The 12873-nt window shown below is 41.6% G+C and overlaps 1 protein-coding gene across 2 annotated transcripts in view; it reads left to right on the top strand.

Annotated features, from left to right (window-relative positions):
* The window catches only part of FNIP1 (folliculin interacting protein 1), a 64570-nt gene that overhangs the window by 915 nt on the left and 50782 nt on the right, over positions 1 to 12873 (top strand). The gene's annotated exons all lie outside the window — the stretch shown is intronic.

The following is a 12873-nucleotide window of genomic DNA, read 5'->3' on the forward strand; positions in this document are numbered from 1 at the left end:
GTGAAAAATGGTCAGGCTCAAAAGCGATGCCGTGTCTGCGTCCTGGCAAAGAGAGAACCTTCACTATCGTTTTAAAGTGCGGTTTGCCACCTAGATGGAAAAAAAATCTGCTTCATTAGTAAGAGTTACGGGCTTCTTAAAGCACTTCTAAAAGTGTGGTGAAGCTCTCTCCCACTCGCTGCCTTGAAATTTTGCTGCCTACAAATGATCAGCCCTTGGGTTGTAAAGGGACATCTCTGACTGATGGGCTTAATGCTCTGTGGTGGGATACCCCTTCCAGCTGCAGTATTTAGCAGTTTAGGTGGATAACCATGTATCTGCAGTTATCTAAGCACAAGGGTTTTCAAAAAATATTGATTGGATTATATGAGTCTTCAAGGAGTCAAGACATGCTCCTGGACATTATCTGGAGCTCACACAACTTTTGAGGACACTGATCCCTAGCTGCTTTCACACCTCTCTGATAGTCACTGTGGAGTCAATCCTTTTTTTTAATGATCTTTTCTAAGAAACAAGATGTTTTAATGATGTCAATGTCATCTTCTTTTCCAAGTCCTCTTAATACTGGACCAGAGCCCTTGGTGGGAAAGGGAAGGGGTACTAGGACTGCTCTGTGTAGCTGTCATGCCTCTTGCCCTGCCTTAGTGATAGGTTTGTCTAGAGACTGGTGGTTCAGGCAGCAGCTGCAGTGCAGACCTGGGGCAGAAATGTGGGAATCACACCCGTGTTGAAAGGAGGAGAGTGAGTACTTGGCAAGGTCTGTGCTTTCCTCGTCACCTGTATCATTCTGTGCCAAACTGGGTCTGAAACTGATAGTGCTGTTTCACTTTGTGGTATGAATTGTCAACTGGTAACTGGTGAATTTGCAGCTGGGTTGGTTTTTTTTTTGGTGGACCCACAGGTATAATTTGCAGGGAAAGGCTGATGAGGCTCTGGGGAGGGTGGGAGATCCAGCTCTGACTTAGGAGAGCCAAGTAATATTTTTGAAGATTAATACAGATGCTCTCTAGGCACATTACCTAATGGCTGCTTTCATTTTCCAGATGAGGCTAAGTTTGTAGCTAAGATCACAATTTGTTAGGATTATCAGTTCCTAGTGAAACTTTCAGATAATACACAAAATAAGGACTGATGTTTATGACAGTCTTTGGAGAGTGGAAATAAGCACTTTAGGGTTAGACTGTTGCTGGTTCCAGTGAACCTGAATGCAACAGCCTCATCAATTCCATTGGGCAAGGTGATGTTTTATGGATTGCTACATTATATCTGTTTACAGTCTAAATAACAGAGCATTTCCCAGATATTCTGAGCACTGTTATTTGTCTGTCTTCACCCTGAAAACACAGGTCTCTTATTGAGAAGACTGTGTAGAACAACCATAAAAATGCATAAATTATCTTACTGTATTTTGTGAATAATATGTACTTGGAGAGAAGAGCCCAATTACTCTGGCAATTATATTATTATAGCAGAACATTTAAGCGTGATTTTTCCACTAATTTTTTTTTTACTATTAATATATTTTACGTTTCCATCAGGCTTATTGTGAAAATCCACCAGTTCTATTTATCTGACCTTGCACTGTTTCAAAAATAAAACAATATTTTTCAGAGGAAACATTTTGTTTAGTTGTGGTGGGCTTTAATTTTTTTTTTTTTAATTTCCTGCCAAGAATCTCTCTCTGTGCTATGGGTGTGTGAAATTTTCTGAGCCTAAGTCTAGCTAAACTCTGTAAAACCCTTCAGGACTGGGTGCTAGAGAAGTTAAGAAGTTTAGTAATGGGAAGAGTAAGTTAGCAATTATAAAATATTTGCTGAGGTGCTAGTTTGCCATTTATATATATTTTATATATATATATATATGCTGTTTATTTTACAGAAGAAACTTTAGGAAATCAGAGTAGATCCACTGCTTGTTAGTTTTTTAGCTCATCCATTTAATCCAGGGCGATTGGCAGACTTGGCCCTTAGACTGAAATCTCTTGCTACAGCTTGACATTCACATGGTGAGCAGGAATATTCAAATTTTAGTGGTAAGATCTGTTTACAAGAAACACAGAAACACCTGCAAGTATTCTAGGAGGGAAAAGTTAAGCCCTTATATTCCAAGATGTAGAGTACCTGCTGTCTACTGCAAATAATACTCATGTGAGTGGATTTTCCCTGAGGGTAATTCTTACTATAAATAGGATCTCTTGGCCATATTGTAGCATCTGGCACAGACTGCTGCTGGTGACAGGAGAGCTCAGCCCAGGCTTGGGCTGTTACAGTTATTAGGAAAATAAAATTTCAGGTAAGCATTTTTCTAGAAATTTATAATCAAACTATTCCTACTGTGAAAATACATAAAGGTGTTCACATGAGCTGTAAGCTGTATGTATCTAAAATGGAGATACACTTTAAAACAGTAAATAAATGAGCCCTGTTCCAGTAAGATGGAAATAATCTTTAAAAAAACTTCCTTAAATTAAGCAGAAGCAGCCATGCATTTCTGCTGTATATTGTATGGGCACACAAAACATTCCACTGCACATTTACCTTACTGACTGCTGCAGATAGTGATTTTCAGCTGCTGTGTCTTTCCTGGCTTTCCAGGGATCCACTTCAGCCCCCTGGAGAAAAGGAAGCTGGTAAGACACTGAAAACTCAACCAGCTGTTTGTTTTTCAAGATGGGCTCAGTAGATTGAGCCCAAAGCTCAGTGAGTTACCAAGAGGGCTGAGGCTTTGTATCCTTGTCAGGATGTGTGGGCAGTACTTCCAATGGTAAATACAGCTGCAAGGGCTGCAGCAGGGTTTCTGCAGGAGCGTGTGTTGGGATCCTGGTTGGACTTGGGGCACTGTTAGCAGGTGGCAGAGGGAGAGGGATTGTCCCAACACTGAGCTATGGGACTTGGACATGTTGGGGCTCCATGTAGGAGGGAACTCAGTGGGGATTTTTTCCATCTCATGTATAAAGTTCAAATACTTGTTCCCTTCTGTCTCTAGACATCCTGCCTGCCTAGCTGGAGGATAGAGGGATTATTAATCAGGAGTTCTTTTTACACTACAGCTCAATAAAAGCTTCAGTGTGTCTTTTTTTATTTTAATCTAGGGAACTCTAAAGAACCATCTCACCCCGAGGGGCATTCCACTGATGTTTGCAATCTCTGTTTTGCTCTTGTTAAAGCACCTGTTGTAGAGGTACAGCTGTGTGGTGATTGTTCAAGCTTGACAGAACCCCTTCCAGTTTCAAGTCTTACCAATGGTGTGGGGTATCTTTGGGTACATTCTTCCTTTAGGGCTTTGCTTTGGTTATCTAGGTATTTTTGAGAATTAGTGCTGTTTTTCAAGCTAGGAAATTCAGGAATAAATAATTTTAAATGTTCTTTATGATAGAGAAAGCCATTTTTGATTGTCCTGGACATGTGATTTCTTGGGGTCCTCTAGTAATATGTGCCGCTCCTTTATTGAGAGAACAGTTTGCCAGGTTCCTGTGATAGGACTGGCCTCAGGCTGACTGCAAAGTAGTATTTCCTGAAATCTGTCTAGGCAAGCATTCCCCATCAGCCCAGACTCTTTCTGTTCTCTGTGGCAGTGACTTTAAATGGTATCCTGAGGTTTGTTTCCTTTCACATAATTTTTGGCAGTGGCATTCATCAAGGGAATTACAATAAAACTAGAATTGTAAATGGGTAGCTTGATACAAAGATGCTTCATGAGCCAGTTCTTCTGCAGACCTATTGTTCTTACACAGTAAAAATGATACATGTTTTCTTACAAAAGCATAATTGCTTCTTGAACCAGAGGCTAATTTCTTGAAAAAAAGTGCAGAGAGACTCAGAGACATTTATTAATGTGTATCCAGAGACTACTGCAGCTTTTTTAAGTGGAGGCTGGAGTACAGTGAAGGAGGAACATGAAAGTTGTCTTTACATTGGTATTTTCAGTCAAAAGTTTTACCCAGAGAACTTTTTTTCTCAGGAGCAGGTAGCTTTGTGTACAGCTTGGCTGAGCCCAGGAAAGTGGATCTCTTGCCAAATTGTGTCAGTTCTTGGGAGCAACGCAGCCAGCAAATTCCTGATCCTAGCAGTTCTGCACAAGGCTTTTTAAAGTTGAGCCTCAGCAGTGCATCAGGCCAGCCTGACCAAAACCTGTTGTTAATGAAACAGCATGTTTTGATGTTTGTTCATTTCTGGCATTCTGCGAGGTTTTTTGTCAATATTTGTAAAACTCCTGGAATTTCACCACCTCAAAGTCTTTGTTCCCAAAGAGTATTAGCTGGACCTCATTTTGTAATAGGTCCAGCTTTTTATATTTTCCAGTTATCTGATGAATTTAAAAAGCTTTCATGCCATAATTTTTAAGACTACTTGAATTCTTAAACCTTTCAAATGTTACTGTGCTTTTATTGAACTAATTTCTGTCCTGTAATGTCCTTTCAAGTTTTGTTTTTTTATAAAAATCCATCTCTTCTGTAATCTCTGGAAGAGCATGGTTTTGGCTTTTTGGTTGCATTCATTAGCTTGAGTGCACCAAGTTTTAATAAATACTTCACTTTGATTTATGCACAGTTTTCTCTATGCTATGATGATTTTGGCTTGTGTTTTGAAATATATTGCTGTTTTCTAAAGTACTTCTTTTTGCCAAAAATCTGTTTTGCATTTCCTGTCATGTAAGTTTTATGTACCTTCCAGTGCTTAAAGTCAATTTTCATCTTGGAAACAGACATACAAGCAACAAGATTCCACTGAGCACCTCTGGAGCTTGGAGATAATTTTGTTCATTTCTTCTGAAAGGGCCACTCTCCAAGCCTTCCTTGGTACCATTCTCTGGGTCTCCCAGTGCTTCTCCAGGTAGGAATGTGCCGCTCCTAAAACACCCAGCATGTCCTTGAAAATTAGGTGCTAGGTCTGAATAAAGCAGTGCTGCAAGCTGTGTCTGTACAGTGACTGAGGCAGTGATAATCAGAGGGTTGGCAGTCCATCCAGTGATTATTTACTTATATCATCACCAGATCTGAAGGAATTCACTTGGATTGGTATTCCCAGCATGGTAGGTGCACGTGAGTGCAGAGAAAGATGAAATAATGTGAAAACTGTTGGGGTGCTTGTGTCTGCCTGGCTTTGTGCCTTGGAAAGTTTTTCCCTGCCCTGGTGGGACCTCTGCCTAGCCCTTGCTTCACCTTGGCTTCTTCCCATCACCGAACACGAACGGTGGAGTTAAAAAACCCTCTGCTCATTTTTTCTCTCGTTTGTTAGAAGGAGGTAAAGCACATTCCAGAATGAGCTAGCAGGTGAAGGGTCACCCTTATTGCCTTTCTTCCTGGCATATCCTGTGGTGGCTGGGAGCTCGTGGTGTCTTGAGAATTTGGCATCACGAGGCTGCCCTGCCCGTCCCGGCCGTCACGAGGTCGGCGCTGTCAGCGCGCGCTCGGCTTCCTCCCAGGCTGCGGCCGCGCTTCCTCCCTGTGGGATGGCCTGGCTCGTCTGGGGATAGCTGCAGTCTCACTGAGCAGCCCTTGGAACAGTCACTTTCTTGGTTCCCCTTCCTCCATTTCAACTCCTTCCTCTAAATTAGAAATCTTCTTCAGGAGAGGTTGGGGTGAGTGAATCATGTACATATAGATGTACTTGAGTGGAAGTGCTTCACACTTGGGTTACACTGGCAAGTGTTGTAAGAAGGTGTTTCTACAAACCCTCGGGTTCTGTTTCTTCCCTCTCCTACTCCAGGGGAGGTCATGAGGGTGTACCAAGAGCATGGGGTGTATGTACCTGCTTGTGCACAGCAATGTCTTCTCCTCTTCTGAAACAATTCCACCATTTGTTTTCTGAGTAACATTTTTTGGTGACTGAGGGTGTGTTTACGTGTCTCATGTTCCAAACCTTGCTGACTTGGGATGATCAGCTCATCTGGTTGATTGACAGATTGTCCTTGTATTTTCAAAGGGCTTTATCCCTTGCTCTGTGTGTGCTCTGTTATGCTTCGAGTTAGCGTATGCTCATGGTGACAGCTTGGATGAATCCAAGCTTCTGTTCTGGAATAAACTGGACCAGTGTGACTTGGAGCCTGCAACTTGTTTTGTAATTTTGGCTGAATGCTCTAGGTGACCACTTCAGCAGTGTGTTTTACAAGTGGAAACTAATGCATGCAGTGGTTTCATGCTCAGTGGTTGTGTTCCCTCCCAGTGCTACATCTGGAGCTGGATGTCTGCAGGATCACATGTTTGTGAGTAATGTTAGGAAAAATGCAAATCTCAGTTGCAGCAGCGAATCCACAGTGTGGTTGTGCTGGGCTTCCAGAATCAGCTAAGAGCAGGATTTGTCTCTGGGGACTTGAAAAATTTTGCATTTTTGGTGTTAGATAGAGAACCTTAATCTATAAAATATCTGCTGGAGGAAAAAAGTTATGCCCATTAAAAACAGGAAATAATTTTATTAATCAGTAATCGGTTAGCTAATGCACCAGCTCCTCCACCTTACAGTGAGTAGTAGCAGAAGTCATATATGGGAAATATTCAAATATGGGAAATACATTTGCACAAAGTTCATGTGTTTCTTTGTGCCTAAGGAATATGACCATAAGCACTAAATTCAATCATTAATTTCTAACAATACCTGTCCAATACACACAATACAATTATGTTCTGCTTCATAGACATGTGAGTGGTTATTATGTAGTCTTTGTATTGAAAGGGATTTATTTATTTTTACAACAATGCATGCTTAACAATGTTGCTTAGTGCTCAACCGAAGCTTTTACTTGTTGATTCTGCACATTTGCGTAAACAGTCTTTTTCTTCTCTGAAACTGATAGCTTCTGGAGATACTGTTATTCAGAACACAATGCATTGCAGAGAAACTTGTTCAAACGTGAACTGCAGCATGAAATATTCCATGAACTACATATAGAGTATTAACAGTGCATATATGTGAGATGCATCTGCAAGTAAAATATGCTTGTATTAAAGTTTTTTGTCTTTTCTAATTTCACAGCTCTTATCAAGCAATTAAACAGTCTTGTCTGATGCTTTTGTGTTGGTAATCAGGGTATCTTCCAGCTCTTGTATATTGTCTGTCTTTGGAACTCTGGCCTTGAAAGAACCCATGTTGTACAGGTGGAGGATTCTGCAGTGGTGCCAGTGTCAGTAGCAGCAGTCCTGGCTGTGGGTACCCCTGCCCACACTGACAGCCCAGCAGTGCCCTGTGGTTGGCTGTACCCAAGTGTGGAGCTGCAACAGCCCCTGCTGACAGCAGTGAGCTTCAGGCATGGGAGTCATCCATCACACACCACTGACCCTGCTCTGTTTGTCCAGCATAGTTCCACAACATCCAGTAGTTATTTTTGTCTAAAATGAGTAAAATATGTCACAGAAACACTCACATTTCCTTTATTCTGGGCACTGATGATGCCCTGCACATTCATGGTGTTTCATGCTCCTCCAGATCTGTGTGTGCTTCACTGTCAGCATCTTCAAATGTTTTTTTCCCTTGTTCCAGCTAAAATGTCAGCAAAACATAAAATTTGTAATGGAACAGAAACCTTCTACTCTTTCAGTTTGTGTGATATAGAGCTGGGAAGAAACAGGAGCCAAATTACAGTTTTCTTCCATCTGTTTTAGTTGATAAATGAAGAAACTTTGAATGCAGTTCAGCCCTGACTTTAGATCGTGGCCTTGTGCCTGTTTAAGCCAGAGCAGTATCATCTCCACAGTTCCTGAGTGTGTCATTTCCCACTCAAAGAGAGAGAAGGTAAATTGTCTGAGCATTGCCCAAAGGAACTGTTACTTTGCTATATGCCTTCTTAGTTTGTTTTATTTTAGCCTCAGGAGCTGTGGAAATGGTGGCTCACACATTGCAGTGCTTGGCCTTGCACTCCCCTCAGTAATTTCTAAACCTTTTGATTGACTTCTGTCTGGTGTCTGGTGGAGAATGTGAGAAGTTTGAGTGAGCTGAGTTTCTCTAACTTCAGTGACAATGCTGTGGTGCTGTCCCCTGCCCGTCAGGATCTGTGCAGCTCTGAGCTGGCTGCACTTTGCCCATTCCTGTTTCCAATGGCTGTGTCCCTGGGGACAGCCCGAGTGTGGGCATGTTGGAGGAAGACAGTAGTCATGTGATGCCACAGTTTGCCCTGCATAGTTTGCAGGGAACAGCTGTAGTGTGACCTCCAGAAAGACCAGTCCTGAACTACTGTGAATGCCAGAATATCAAAACCTCTAAATTATGTTGGTTTCTGAAGAGCATTAAAGCACACACTGCCTGCTACGTACCCAGGTTTTTCTTGTCTCATGCATGTCTAAGGTTAAAATGAGGCCTCCCAAGCCTGTGTGCTCAGCACTTAGTTTGTCATGTTTGTGGTAATTATGGAAGACTGCAGTCGGGCAGAAGGAAGCACATCACGTGTGAGCAGTTCAGTGGGAAATGAATGAGATTCTTGTCGAGTATTTTTGCACTCTCCCCGCGCTGCCCCCATAAAGCCTTACCTAGAAAATGTTCTTGCCATTTGGAGAGTTGGCTGAATGCTTTGTTTACTCCTTTTCATGCAACTTGATAACAGAAATTTGTTGTGAAAACCTGTGTTAGTTCAGGTGTTAATGAAGAATGGGTGCAGATGATAAGCTGTGTGGTTGGGTGTGCAGGGAACAGGCTGTGGAACTTGGCAGGAGTGTGTGCTCCTTCTCAGAAGCTTGTTCTAGTTGAATGGCATTATCTGAACATCTGAGAAGCTGCTAGGGAAGAAGTCTGCCAGAATTTTCTTGTTCCTACAGGAAAAATAACAGTATTACCCCTTAAGACAGAGTTAAAGAAATGCCTCAAATGTCAGGACAGTGAATTGGCTTACAGTACTAACTGTGTTTCTATTTAAAGGCAGCCCAAACTGACAGAACTTAAATAGTCAGACAGAAAAAAGTGGTTGGTTTTTTCAGTACTTCAACGTGTTTCAGCTGCTGTGAGTTACTGGAAATTACTCTACTTGCCCAGTAGAAAATGAAATTGTTCTACTGACAGCATGGAGAACTAAGAAGCTCTGAAAAGGAGCATGATGGTTTCTTAACTGGGTATATTTACTAGTCATACAAGAGATGCTAATCATGAACTGCTGACCTTTTTTTTCCAAAACAGACATAATAAAAAAGGTAGAAGTATAAAAAAAAAACAAACAAAAAAAAAAACAACCCACAAAAAACCCCCCAAAGCAACTTTTCTTTCTTTTGAGACTATAACTGAATTTAATCTTTGTATAAAGAAATACTTATCAAACTTTTATCAGATAAAAATATCACTTTATAATAAGACTAATCTATTTTACTTTCTTTAAATTTAGTAGAGTTTTTTTTCCATAGTATCTTTTCTGCAGTTATCAGCAAATGAGTAATTTTGGTTAACCAAATATGTAGCTACTTTAAAATGTGTCATCAGATTTTCTTTTTCAATTGAAGCATACTCAGAAACTGCTAGGTAGCTTATGTTTGTGTGATGTGTAAGGCTTTTTCTCACATTAGGGTCAGAAGATAAGACACCAGGTTTTATGGATTTTTTTTTGTTTGTTTGTTTGGGATTTTGTTGGGATTTTCCCCACCGGGGTTTAGTAGATGCTCATTTAAATACTGGTCTTTTCTATTAGTAGCTAGCAGGACAAATCAGCTGAATTTCACTCAGGAGGTGACATTAGTCTATGCTCACACTAGAGAAAAAAACCCATGCAAGATAAAGTAAGATTCAGTAATGGCAATTGTTCTCATCTGTGTGGATAGAGAAGACAGAGGAGAAGAAAATACAGAGGGAATGGGGAATTTGACAAGAAATTATTTTTATATGAAAATTAAAATAAAGAGAAACTTAAACATTAAAGAAAATACCAAGTGGCCCAGTTCTATGAAGTCCTCAGCATCCTCACTGGGGTTTGAAGGCTTTCAGTGCCAAAGCCTTAATCTTTGCTGAAGGATATTCATGCTGGGAGAAAAGAGATCACAAGAGCAGGAAAGACCTCACTGTTAGATCTGTGCCATGTACATATATGTTTGTCTGTGTCAGACAAACACACATATCTGTAGTATTTGAAAATATACCCAGGTGTCTTCATTTGCTACCAGGGCTCTGAGTGTGTGAGCACCTGTCTCAAGTCACAGTGATCAGGATACCACAAGGCAGAAACCTGCCTGCCTTGCTCAGCTGCTGCCTGTGAGAGAAGGACTCTGGTGTTTCCCCCAGCAGCGAGACAGGTAAATTCATTACCTGTGTGCACTGTGTAGGCAAGCCTAAATTGCTGTAATGTAACACTGGGCAGAATCCTTTGCTTCCTAGATCAGAAGCATGATGCTAAGGTTTTTGTGATTTTGGGGGCTGATAGATGCTGTATAAATACAAGCATTTTTGGGTTGCAGTTGAGTGTTCAGAAGGTTACAAAGGTACATATGTAAGTGCAGTTGGAAGCAGTTGTATGATGCTGCTGTGATTACATACATACAATTTACAGGATATAGTGGTTTTGTGGGCATGGTGATATTTGGCCAAAGGTTGGACTTGATGATCTTGGAGGACTTTTCCAACCTTAGTGATGCTGTGATTCATTTGCCTTAGGATTTTTTGTTCCTTCTAGTGTTCTCCCTCATTGTCACTATCCCTGTTTGGTACTCTGCTTTGGGAACTTGTACTCACATGCACCCATACACAGAAGAAGAAGAAAATTAAAGCCTGTCTTGCTTTCCCTTCTATTCTTCTGTTCTCTTCTCAGTGTCTTCTGAAGCCTGCAGTGCTGCCTCTCCTCTCTGAAGGGTTCCCCTGGGTGCTGTGCTGTCCCTTCCTCCTCCTGCCACAAGCAGTGGCATGCATCCTGTTTGGGGTTGCTGTTGTGTCACACCAAGTGATGTGCATGAGCAGGAAAAGGAGAAAGGGAAACGAATAGCAAAGGGAGCAATTACTTTGAGAACACCTCCTTTAGAAAGACCACAATAAGACAACCCAGTCCAAAATGTCCTGGTGGCATTGACAGCTATTGCTGTCCAGCACATGTGCCTTTCTTTCCTCTTGATGCAGTGGAGTAAATAGCTTTTTGTGTTGCTGTGGCTGGTTCACAGCGGGTTACCTGCAGCACTAGGCTTCTTCAGGTTCCACATTTTAAGGATGCTCATGTGGACAGACTGAAATCTGCTGGCAGGCTGTGGTGGCTGGGAGTGTCTGGAATTATGTTTGCATCAATTTGGTTACTACCAGCAAAGAGGGGTTTATTGAACATACACTAAACATACATATATATCTTGATTAAGTACAGCCTCTCCCAGTAGAACAATGTAGGTTTTATCAAGTGATTCTGTTGATTCTGTCAGGCAGAGCTGGTTTGGACTGTGTGTTCCAGCTCAGTTCTGTGATAAGGAAGGTGTGTGTTTGGAGTGAGTTTCAGTGCTGATACCCAGGGAGGGCATGTTGAGCTGAACCTGCAGTTTTCTCTATCACAGACAGATTTTAGCAGTAAGAAAAGCTCTGAGGCATGTAAGGGTTATGTTCAGCTGATACTTGAAGCTGCCATGTATCTGTCATGTGGGGTTCTCAGTAATACTTGACCAGTTCAGTCTTTCTGCTGTGGAAAATCCCTCTAGATGGATAGTTGTATTGAAGAGCTTGGGCAAAGGCCAGTCCTACCCTGTATTTTCCATTCCTACCATTCTTGGAAACCCAAAACCGTGAGCATGTAGTGAGACTTAGAAAACTGAAGGGGATGGCAGAAAGTCAGAAAGTACAGAGGCTGCTCCTTGCAGCAGTGAGCAAAGCACAATGGAGCAAACCCAGCAGAGCACTTTTTGAAGCTTGGTTTAAAGGTTGAGCAGGCCTTAGCTGATAGCTAAATGAATTTTTACATGTTCTGCTTTGGGGAACCAAAGCATTTAGGACCTCAGAGTTAAGGTGCATTTGCTTGAAGGTGCCAGGCTGCTCCAATATTCTGATAGCCTGTATTTTTTATTTTTTTTTTCTGATGTGAATGAAGTTGTGGCTTGGTCAAGTTGTGGCTTGATTTTTATTTGTCCTCATGTCCTTATGAGTTACATAAAAGTGAAGTCAACCAATGTCTTTAGTGTCTGCTCTATATAAATCTACCTGAAATAGTTTCAGGTCACCTTTACATGCTTAATTTGGAAAACAGTTGAGCAGCATGACTCTTGCCTTGGAGAATTAAGCAGTCTAGGCTCCTCACAGTAGTCTTGGGGCTCTTGCAATATCTGCACAAATCAAGATTTCATCCCTTCTGCAAGTTAAATAGGGGCCTGTTTGACTCGTAGAGCCAGTGAGGGAGGGATGTTCAGTGCATGGGTTGGAGCCAAGTTCGAAAAGTCTTCCCTCCTGAAAAGCAGCTGTAGGATAGATTCAATCCACCTAAATATTCAGTAGTGTTATTTGGCAGATCTATGAAATCATTCCTAATTGTTTCTGGTTCAGAGCCTGGCAATAGTTTTGAAATGCAGTGTACTTGACATTAGGGGTTTTGAGGGTTAACTAAAGGGATGAGTTAAAGTCTGCTGGGCTTATGGCAGCAGTTAACCACTCTGTGTACAGAGAGATTGCAGAATTGGGCCACATCAGGCTTTGAAGGTGTTGGAGGATGCTTAGATGGCAAGTGACCAGCACTCATGTCAGGCAGTTGTTGATTCCTGGGGAGTATCTATCATTAGGACTTACGGAATGTTGATATTAATGAGCATCACATACAGACAGGGCAGCCTGGGATTTCATTCCATAGATATGAATTTCTTATACTTGCTTGTATAATCATCCTCTGTCTTTAGTTTGCAGTTGTTCCTGTGTAACTGAGATGAGGTTTTGGTGAAAGCTGGTGGGGGCAAAAAGGCTGAGTCAGCACTGTGCTTAGGCATGTGCTCTGAGTCTGGAGGTAGTTTGACTGCTC

Source organism: Passer montanus, unplaced genomic scaffold (genome assembly GCF_014805655.1).
Source record: "Passer montanus isolate IOZ18808 unplaced genomic scaffold, ASM1480565v1 scaffold15, whole genome shotgun sequence".
Classification (NCBI taxonomy): domain Eukaryota; kingdom Metazoa; phylum Chordata; class Aves; order Passeriformes; family Passeridae; genus Passer; species Passer montanus.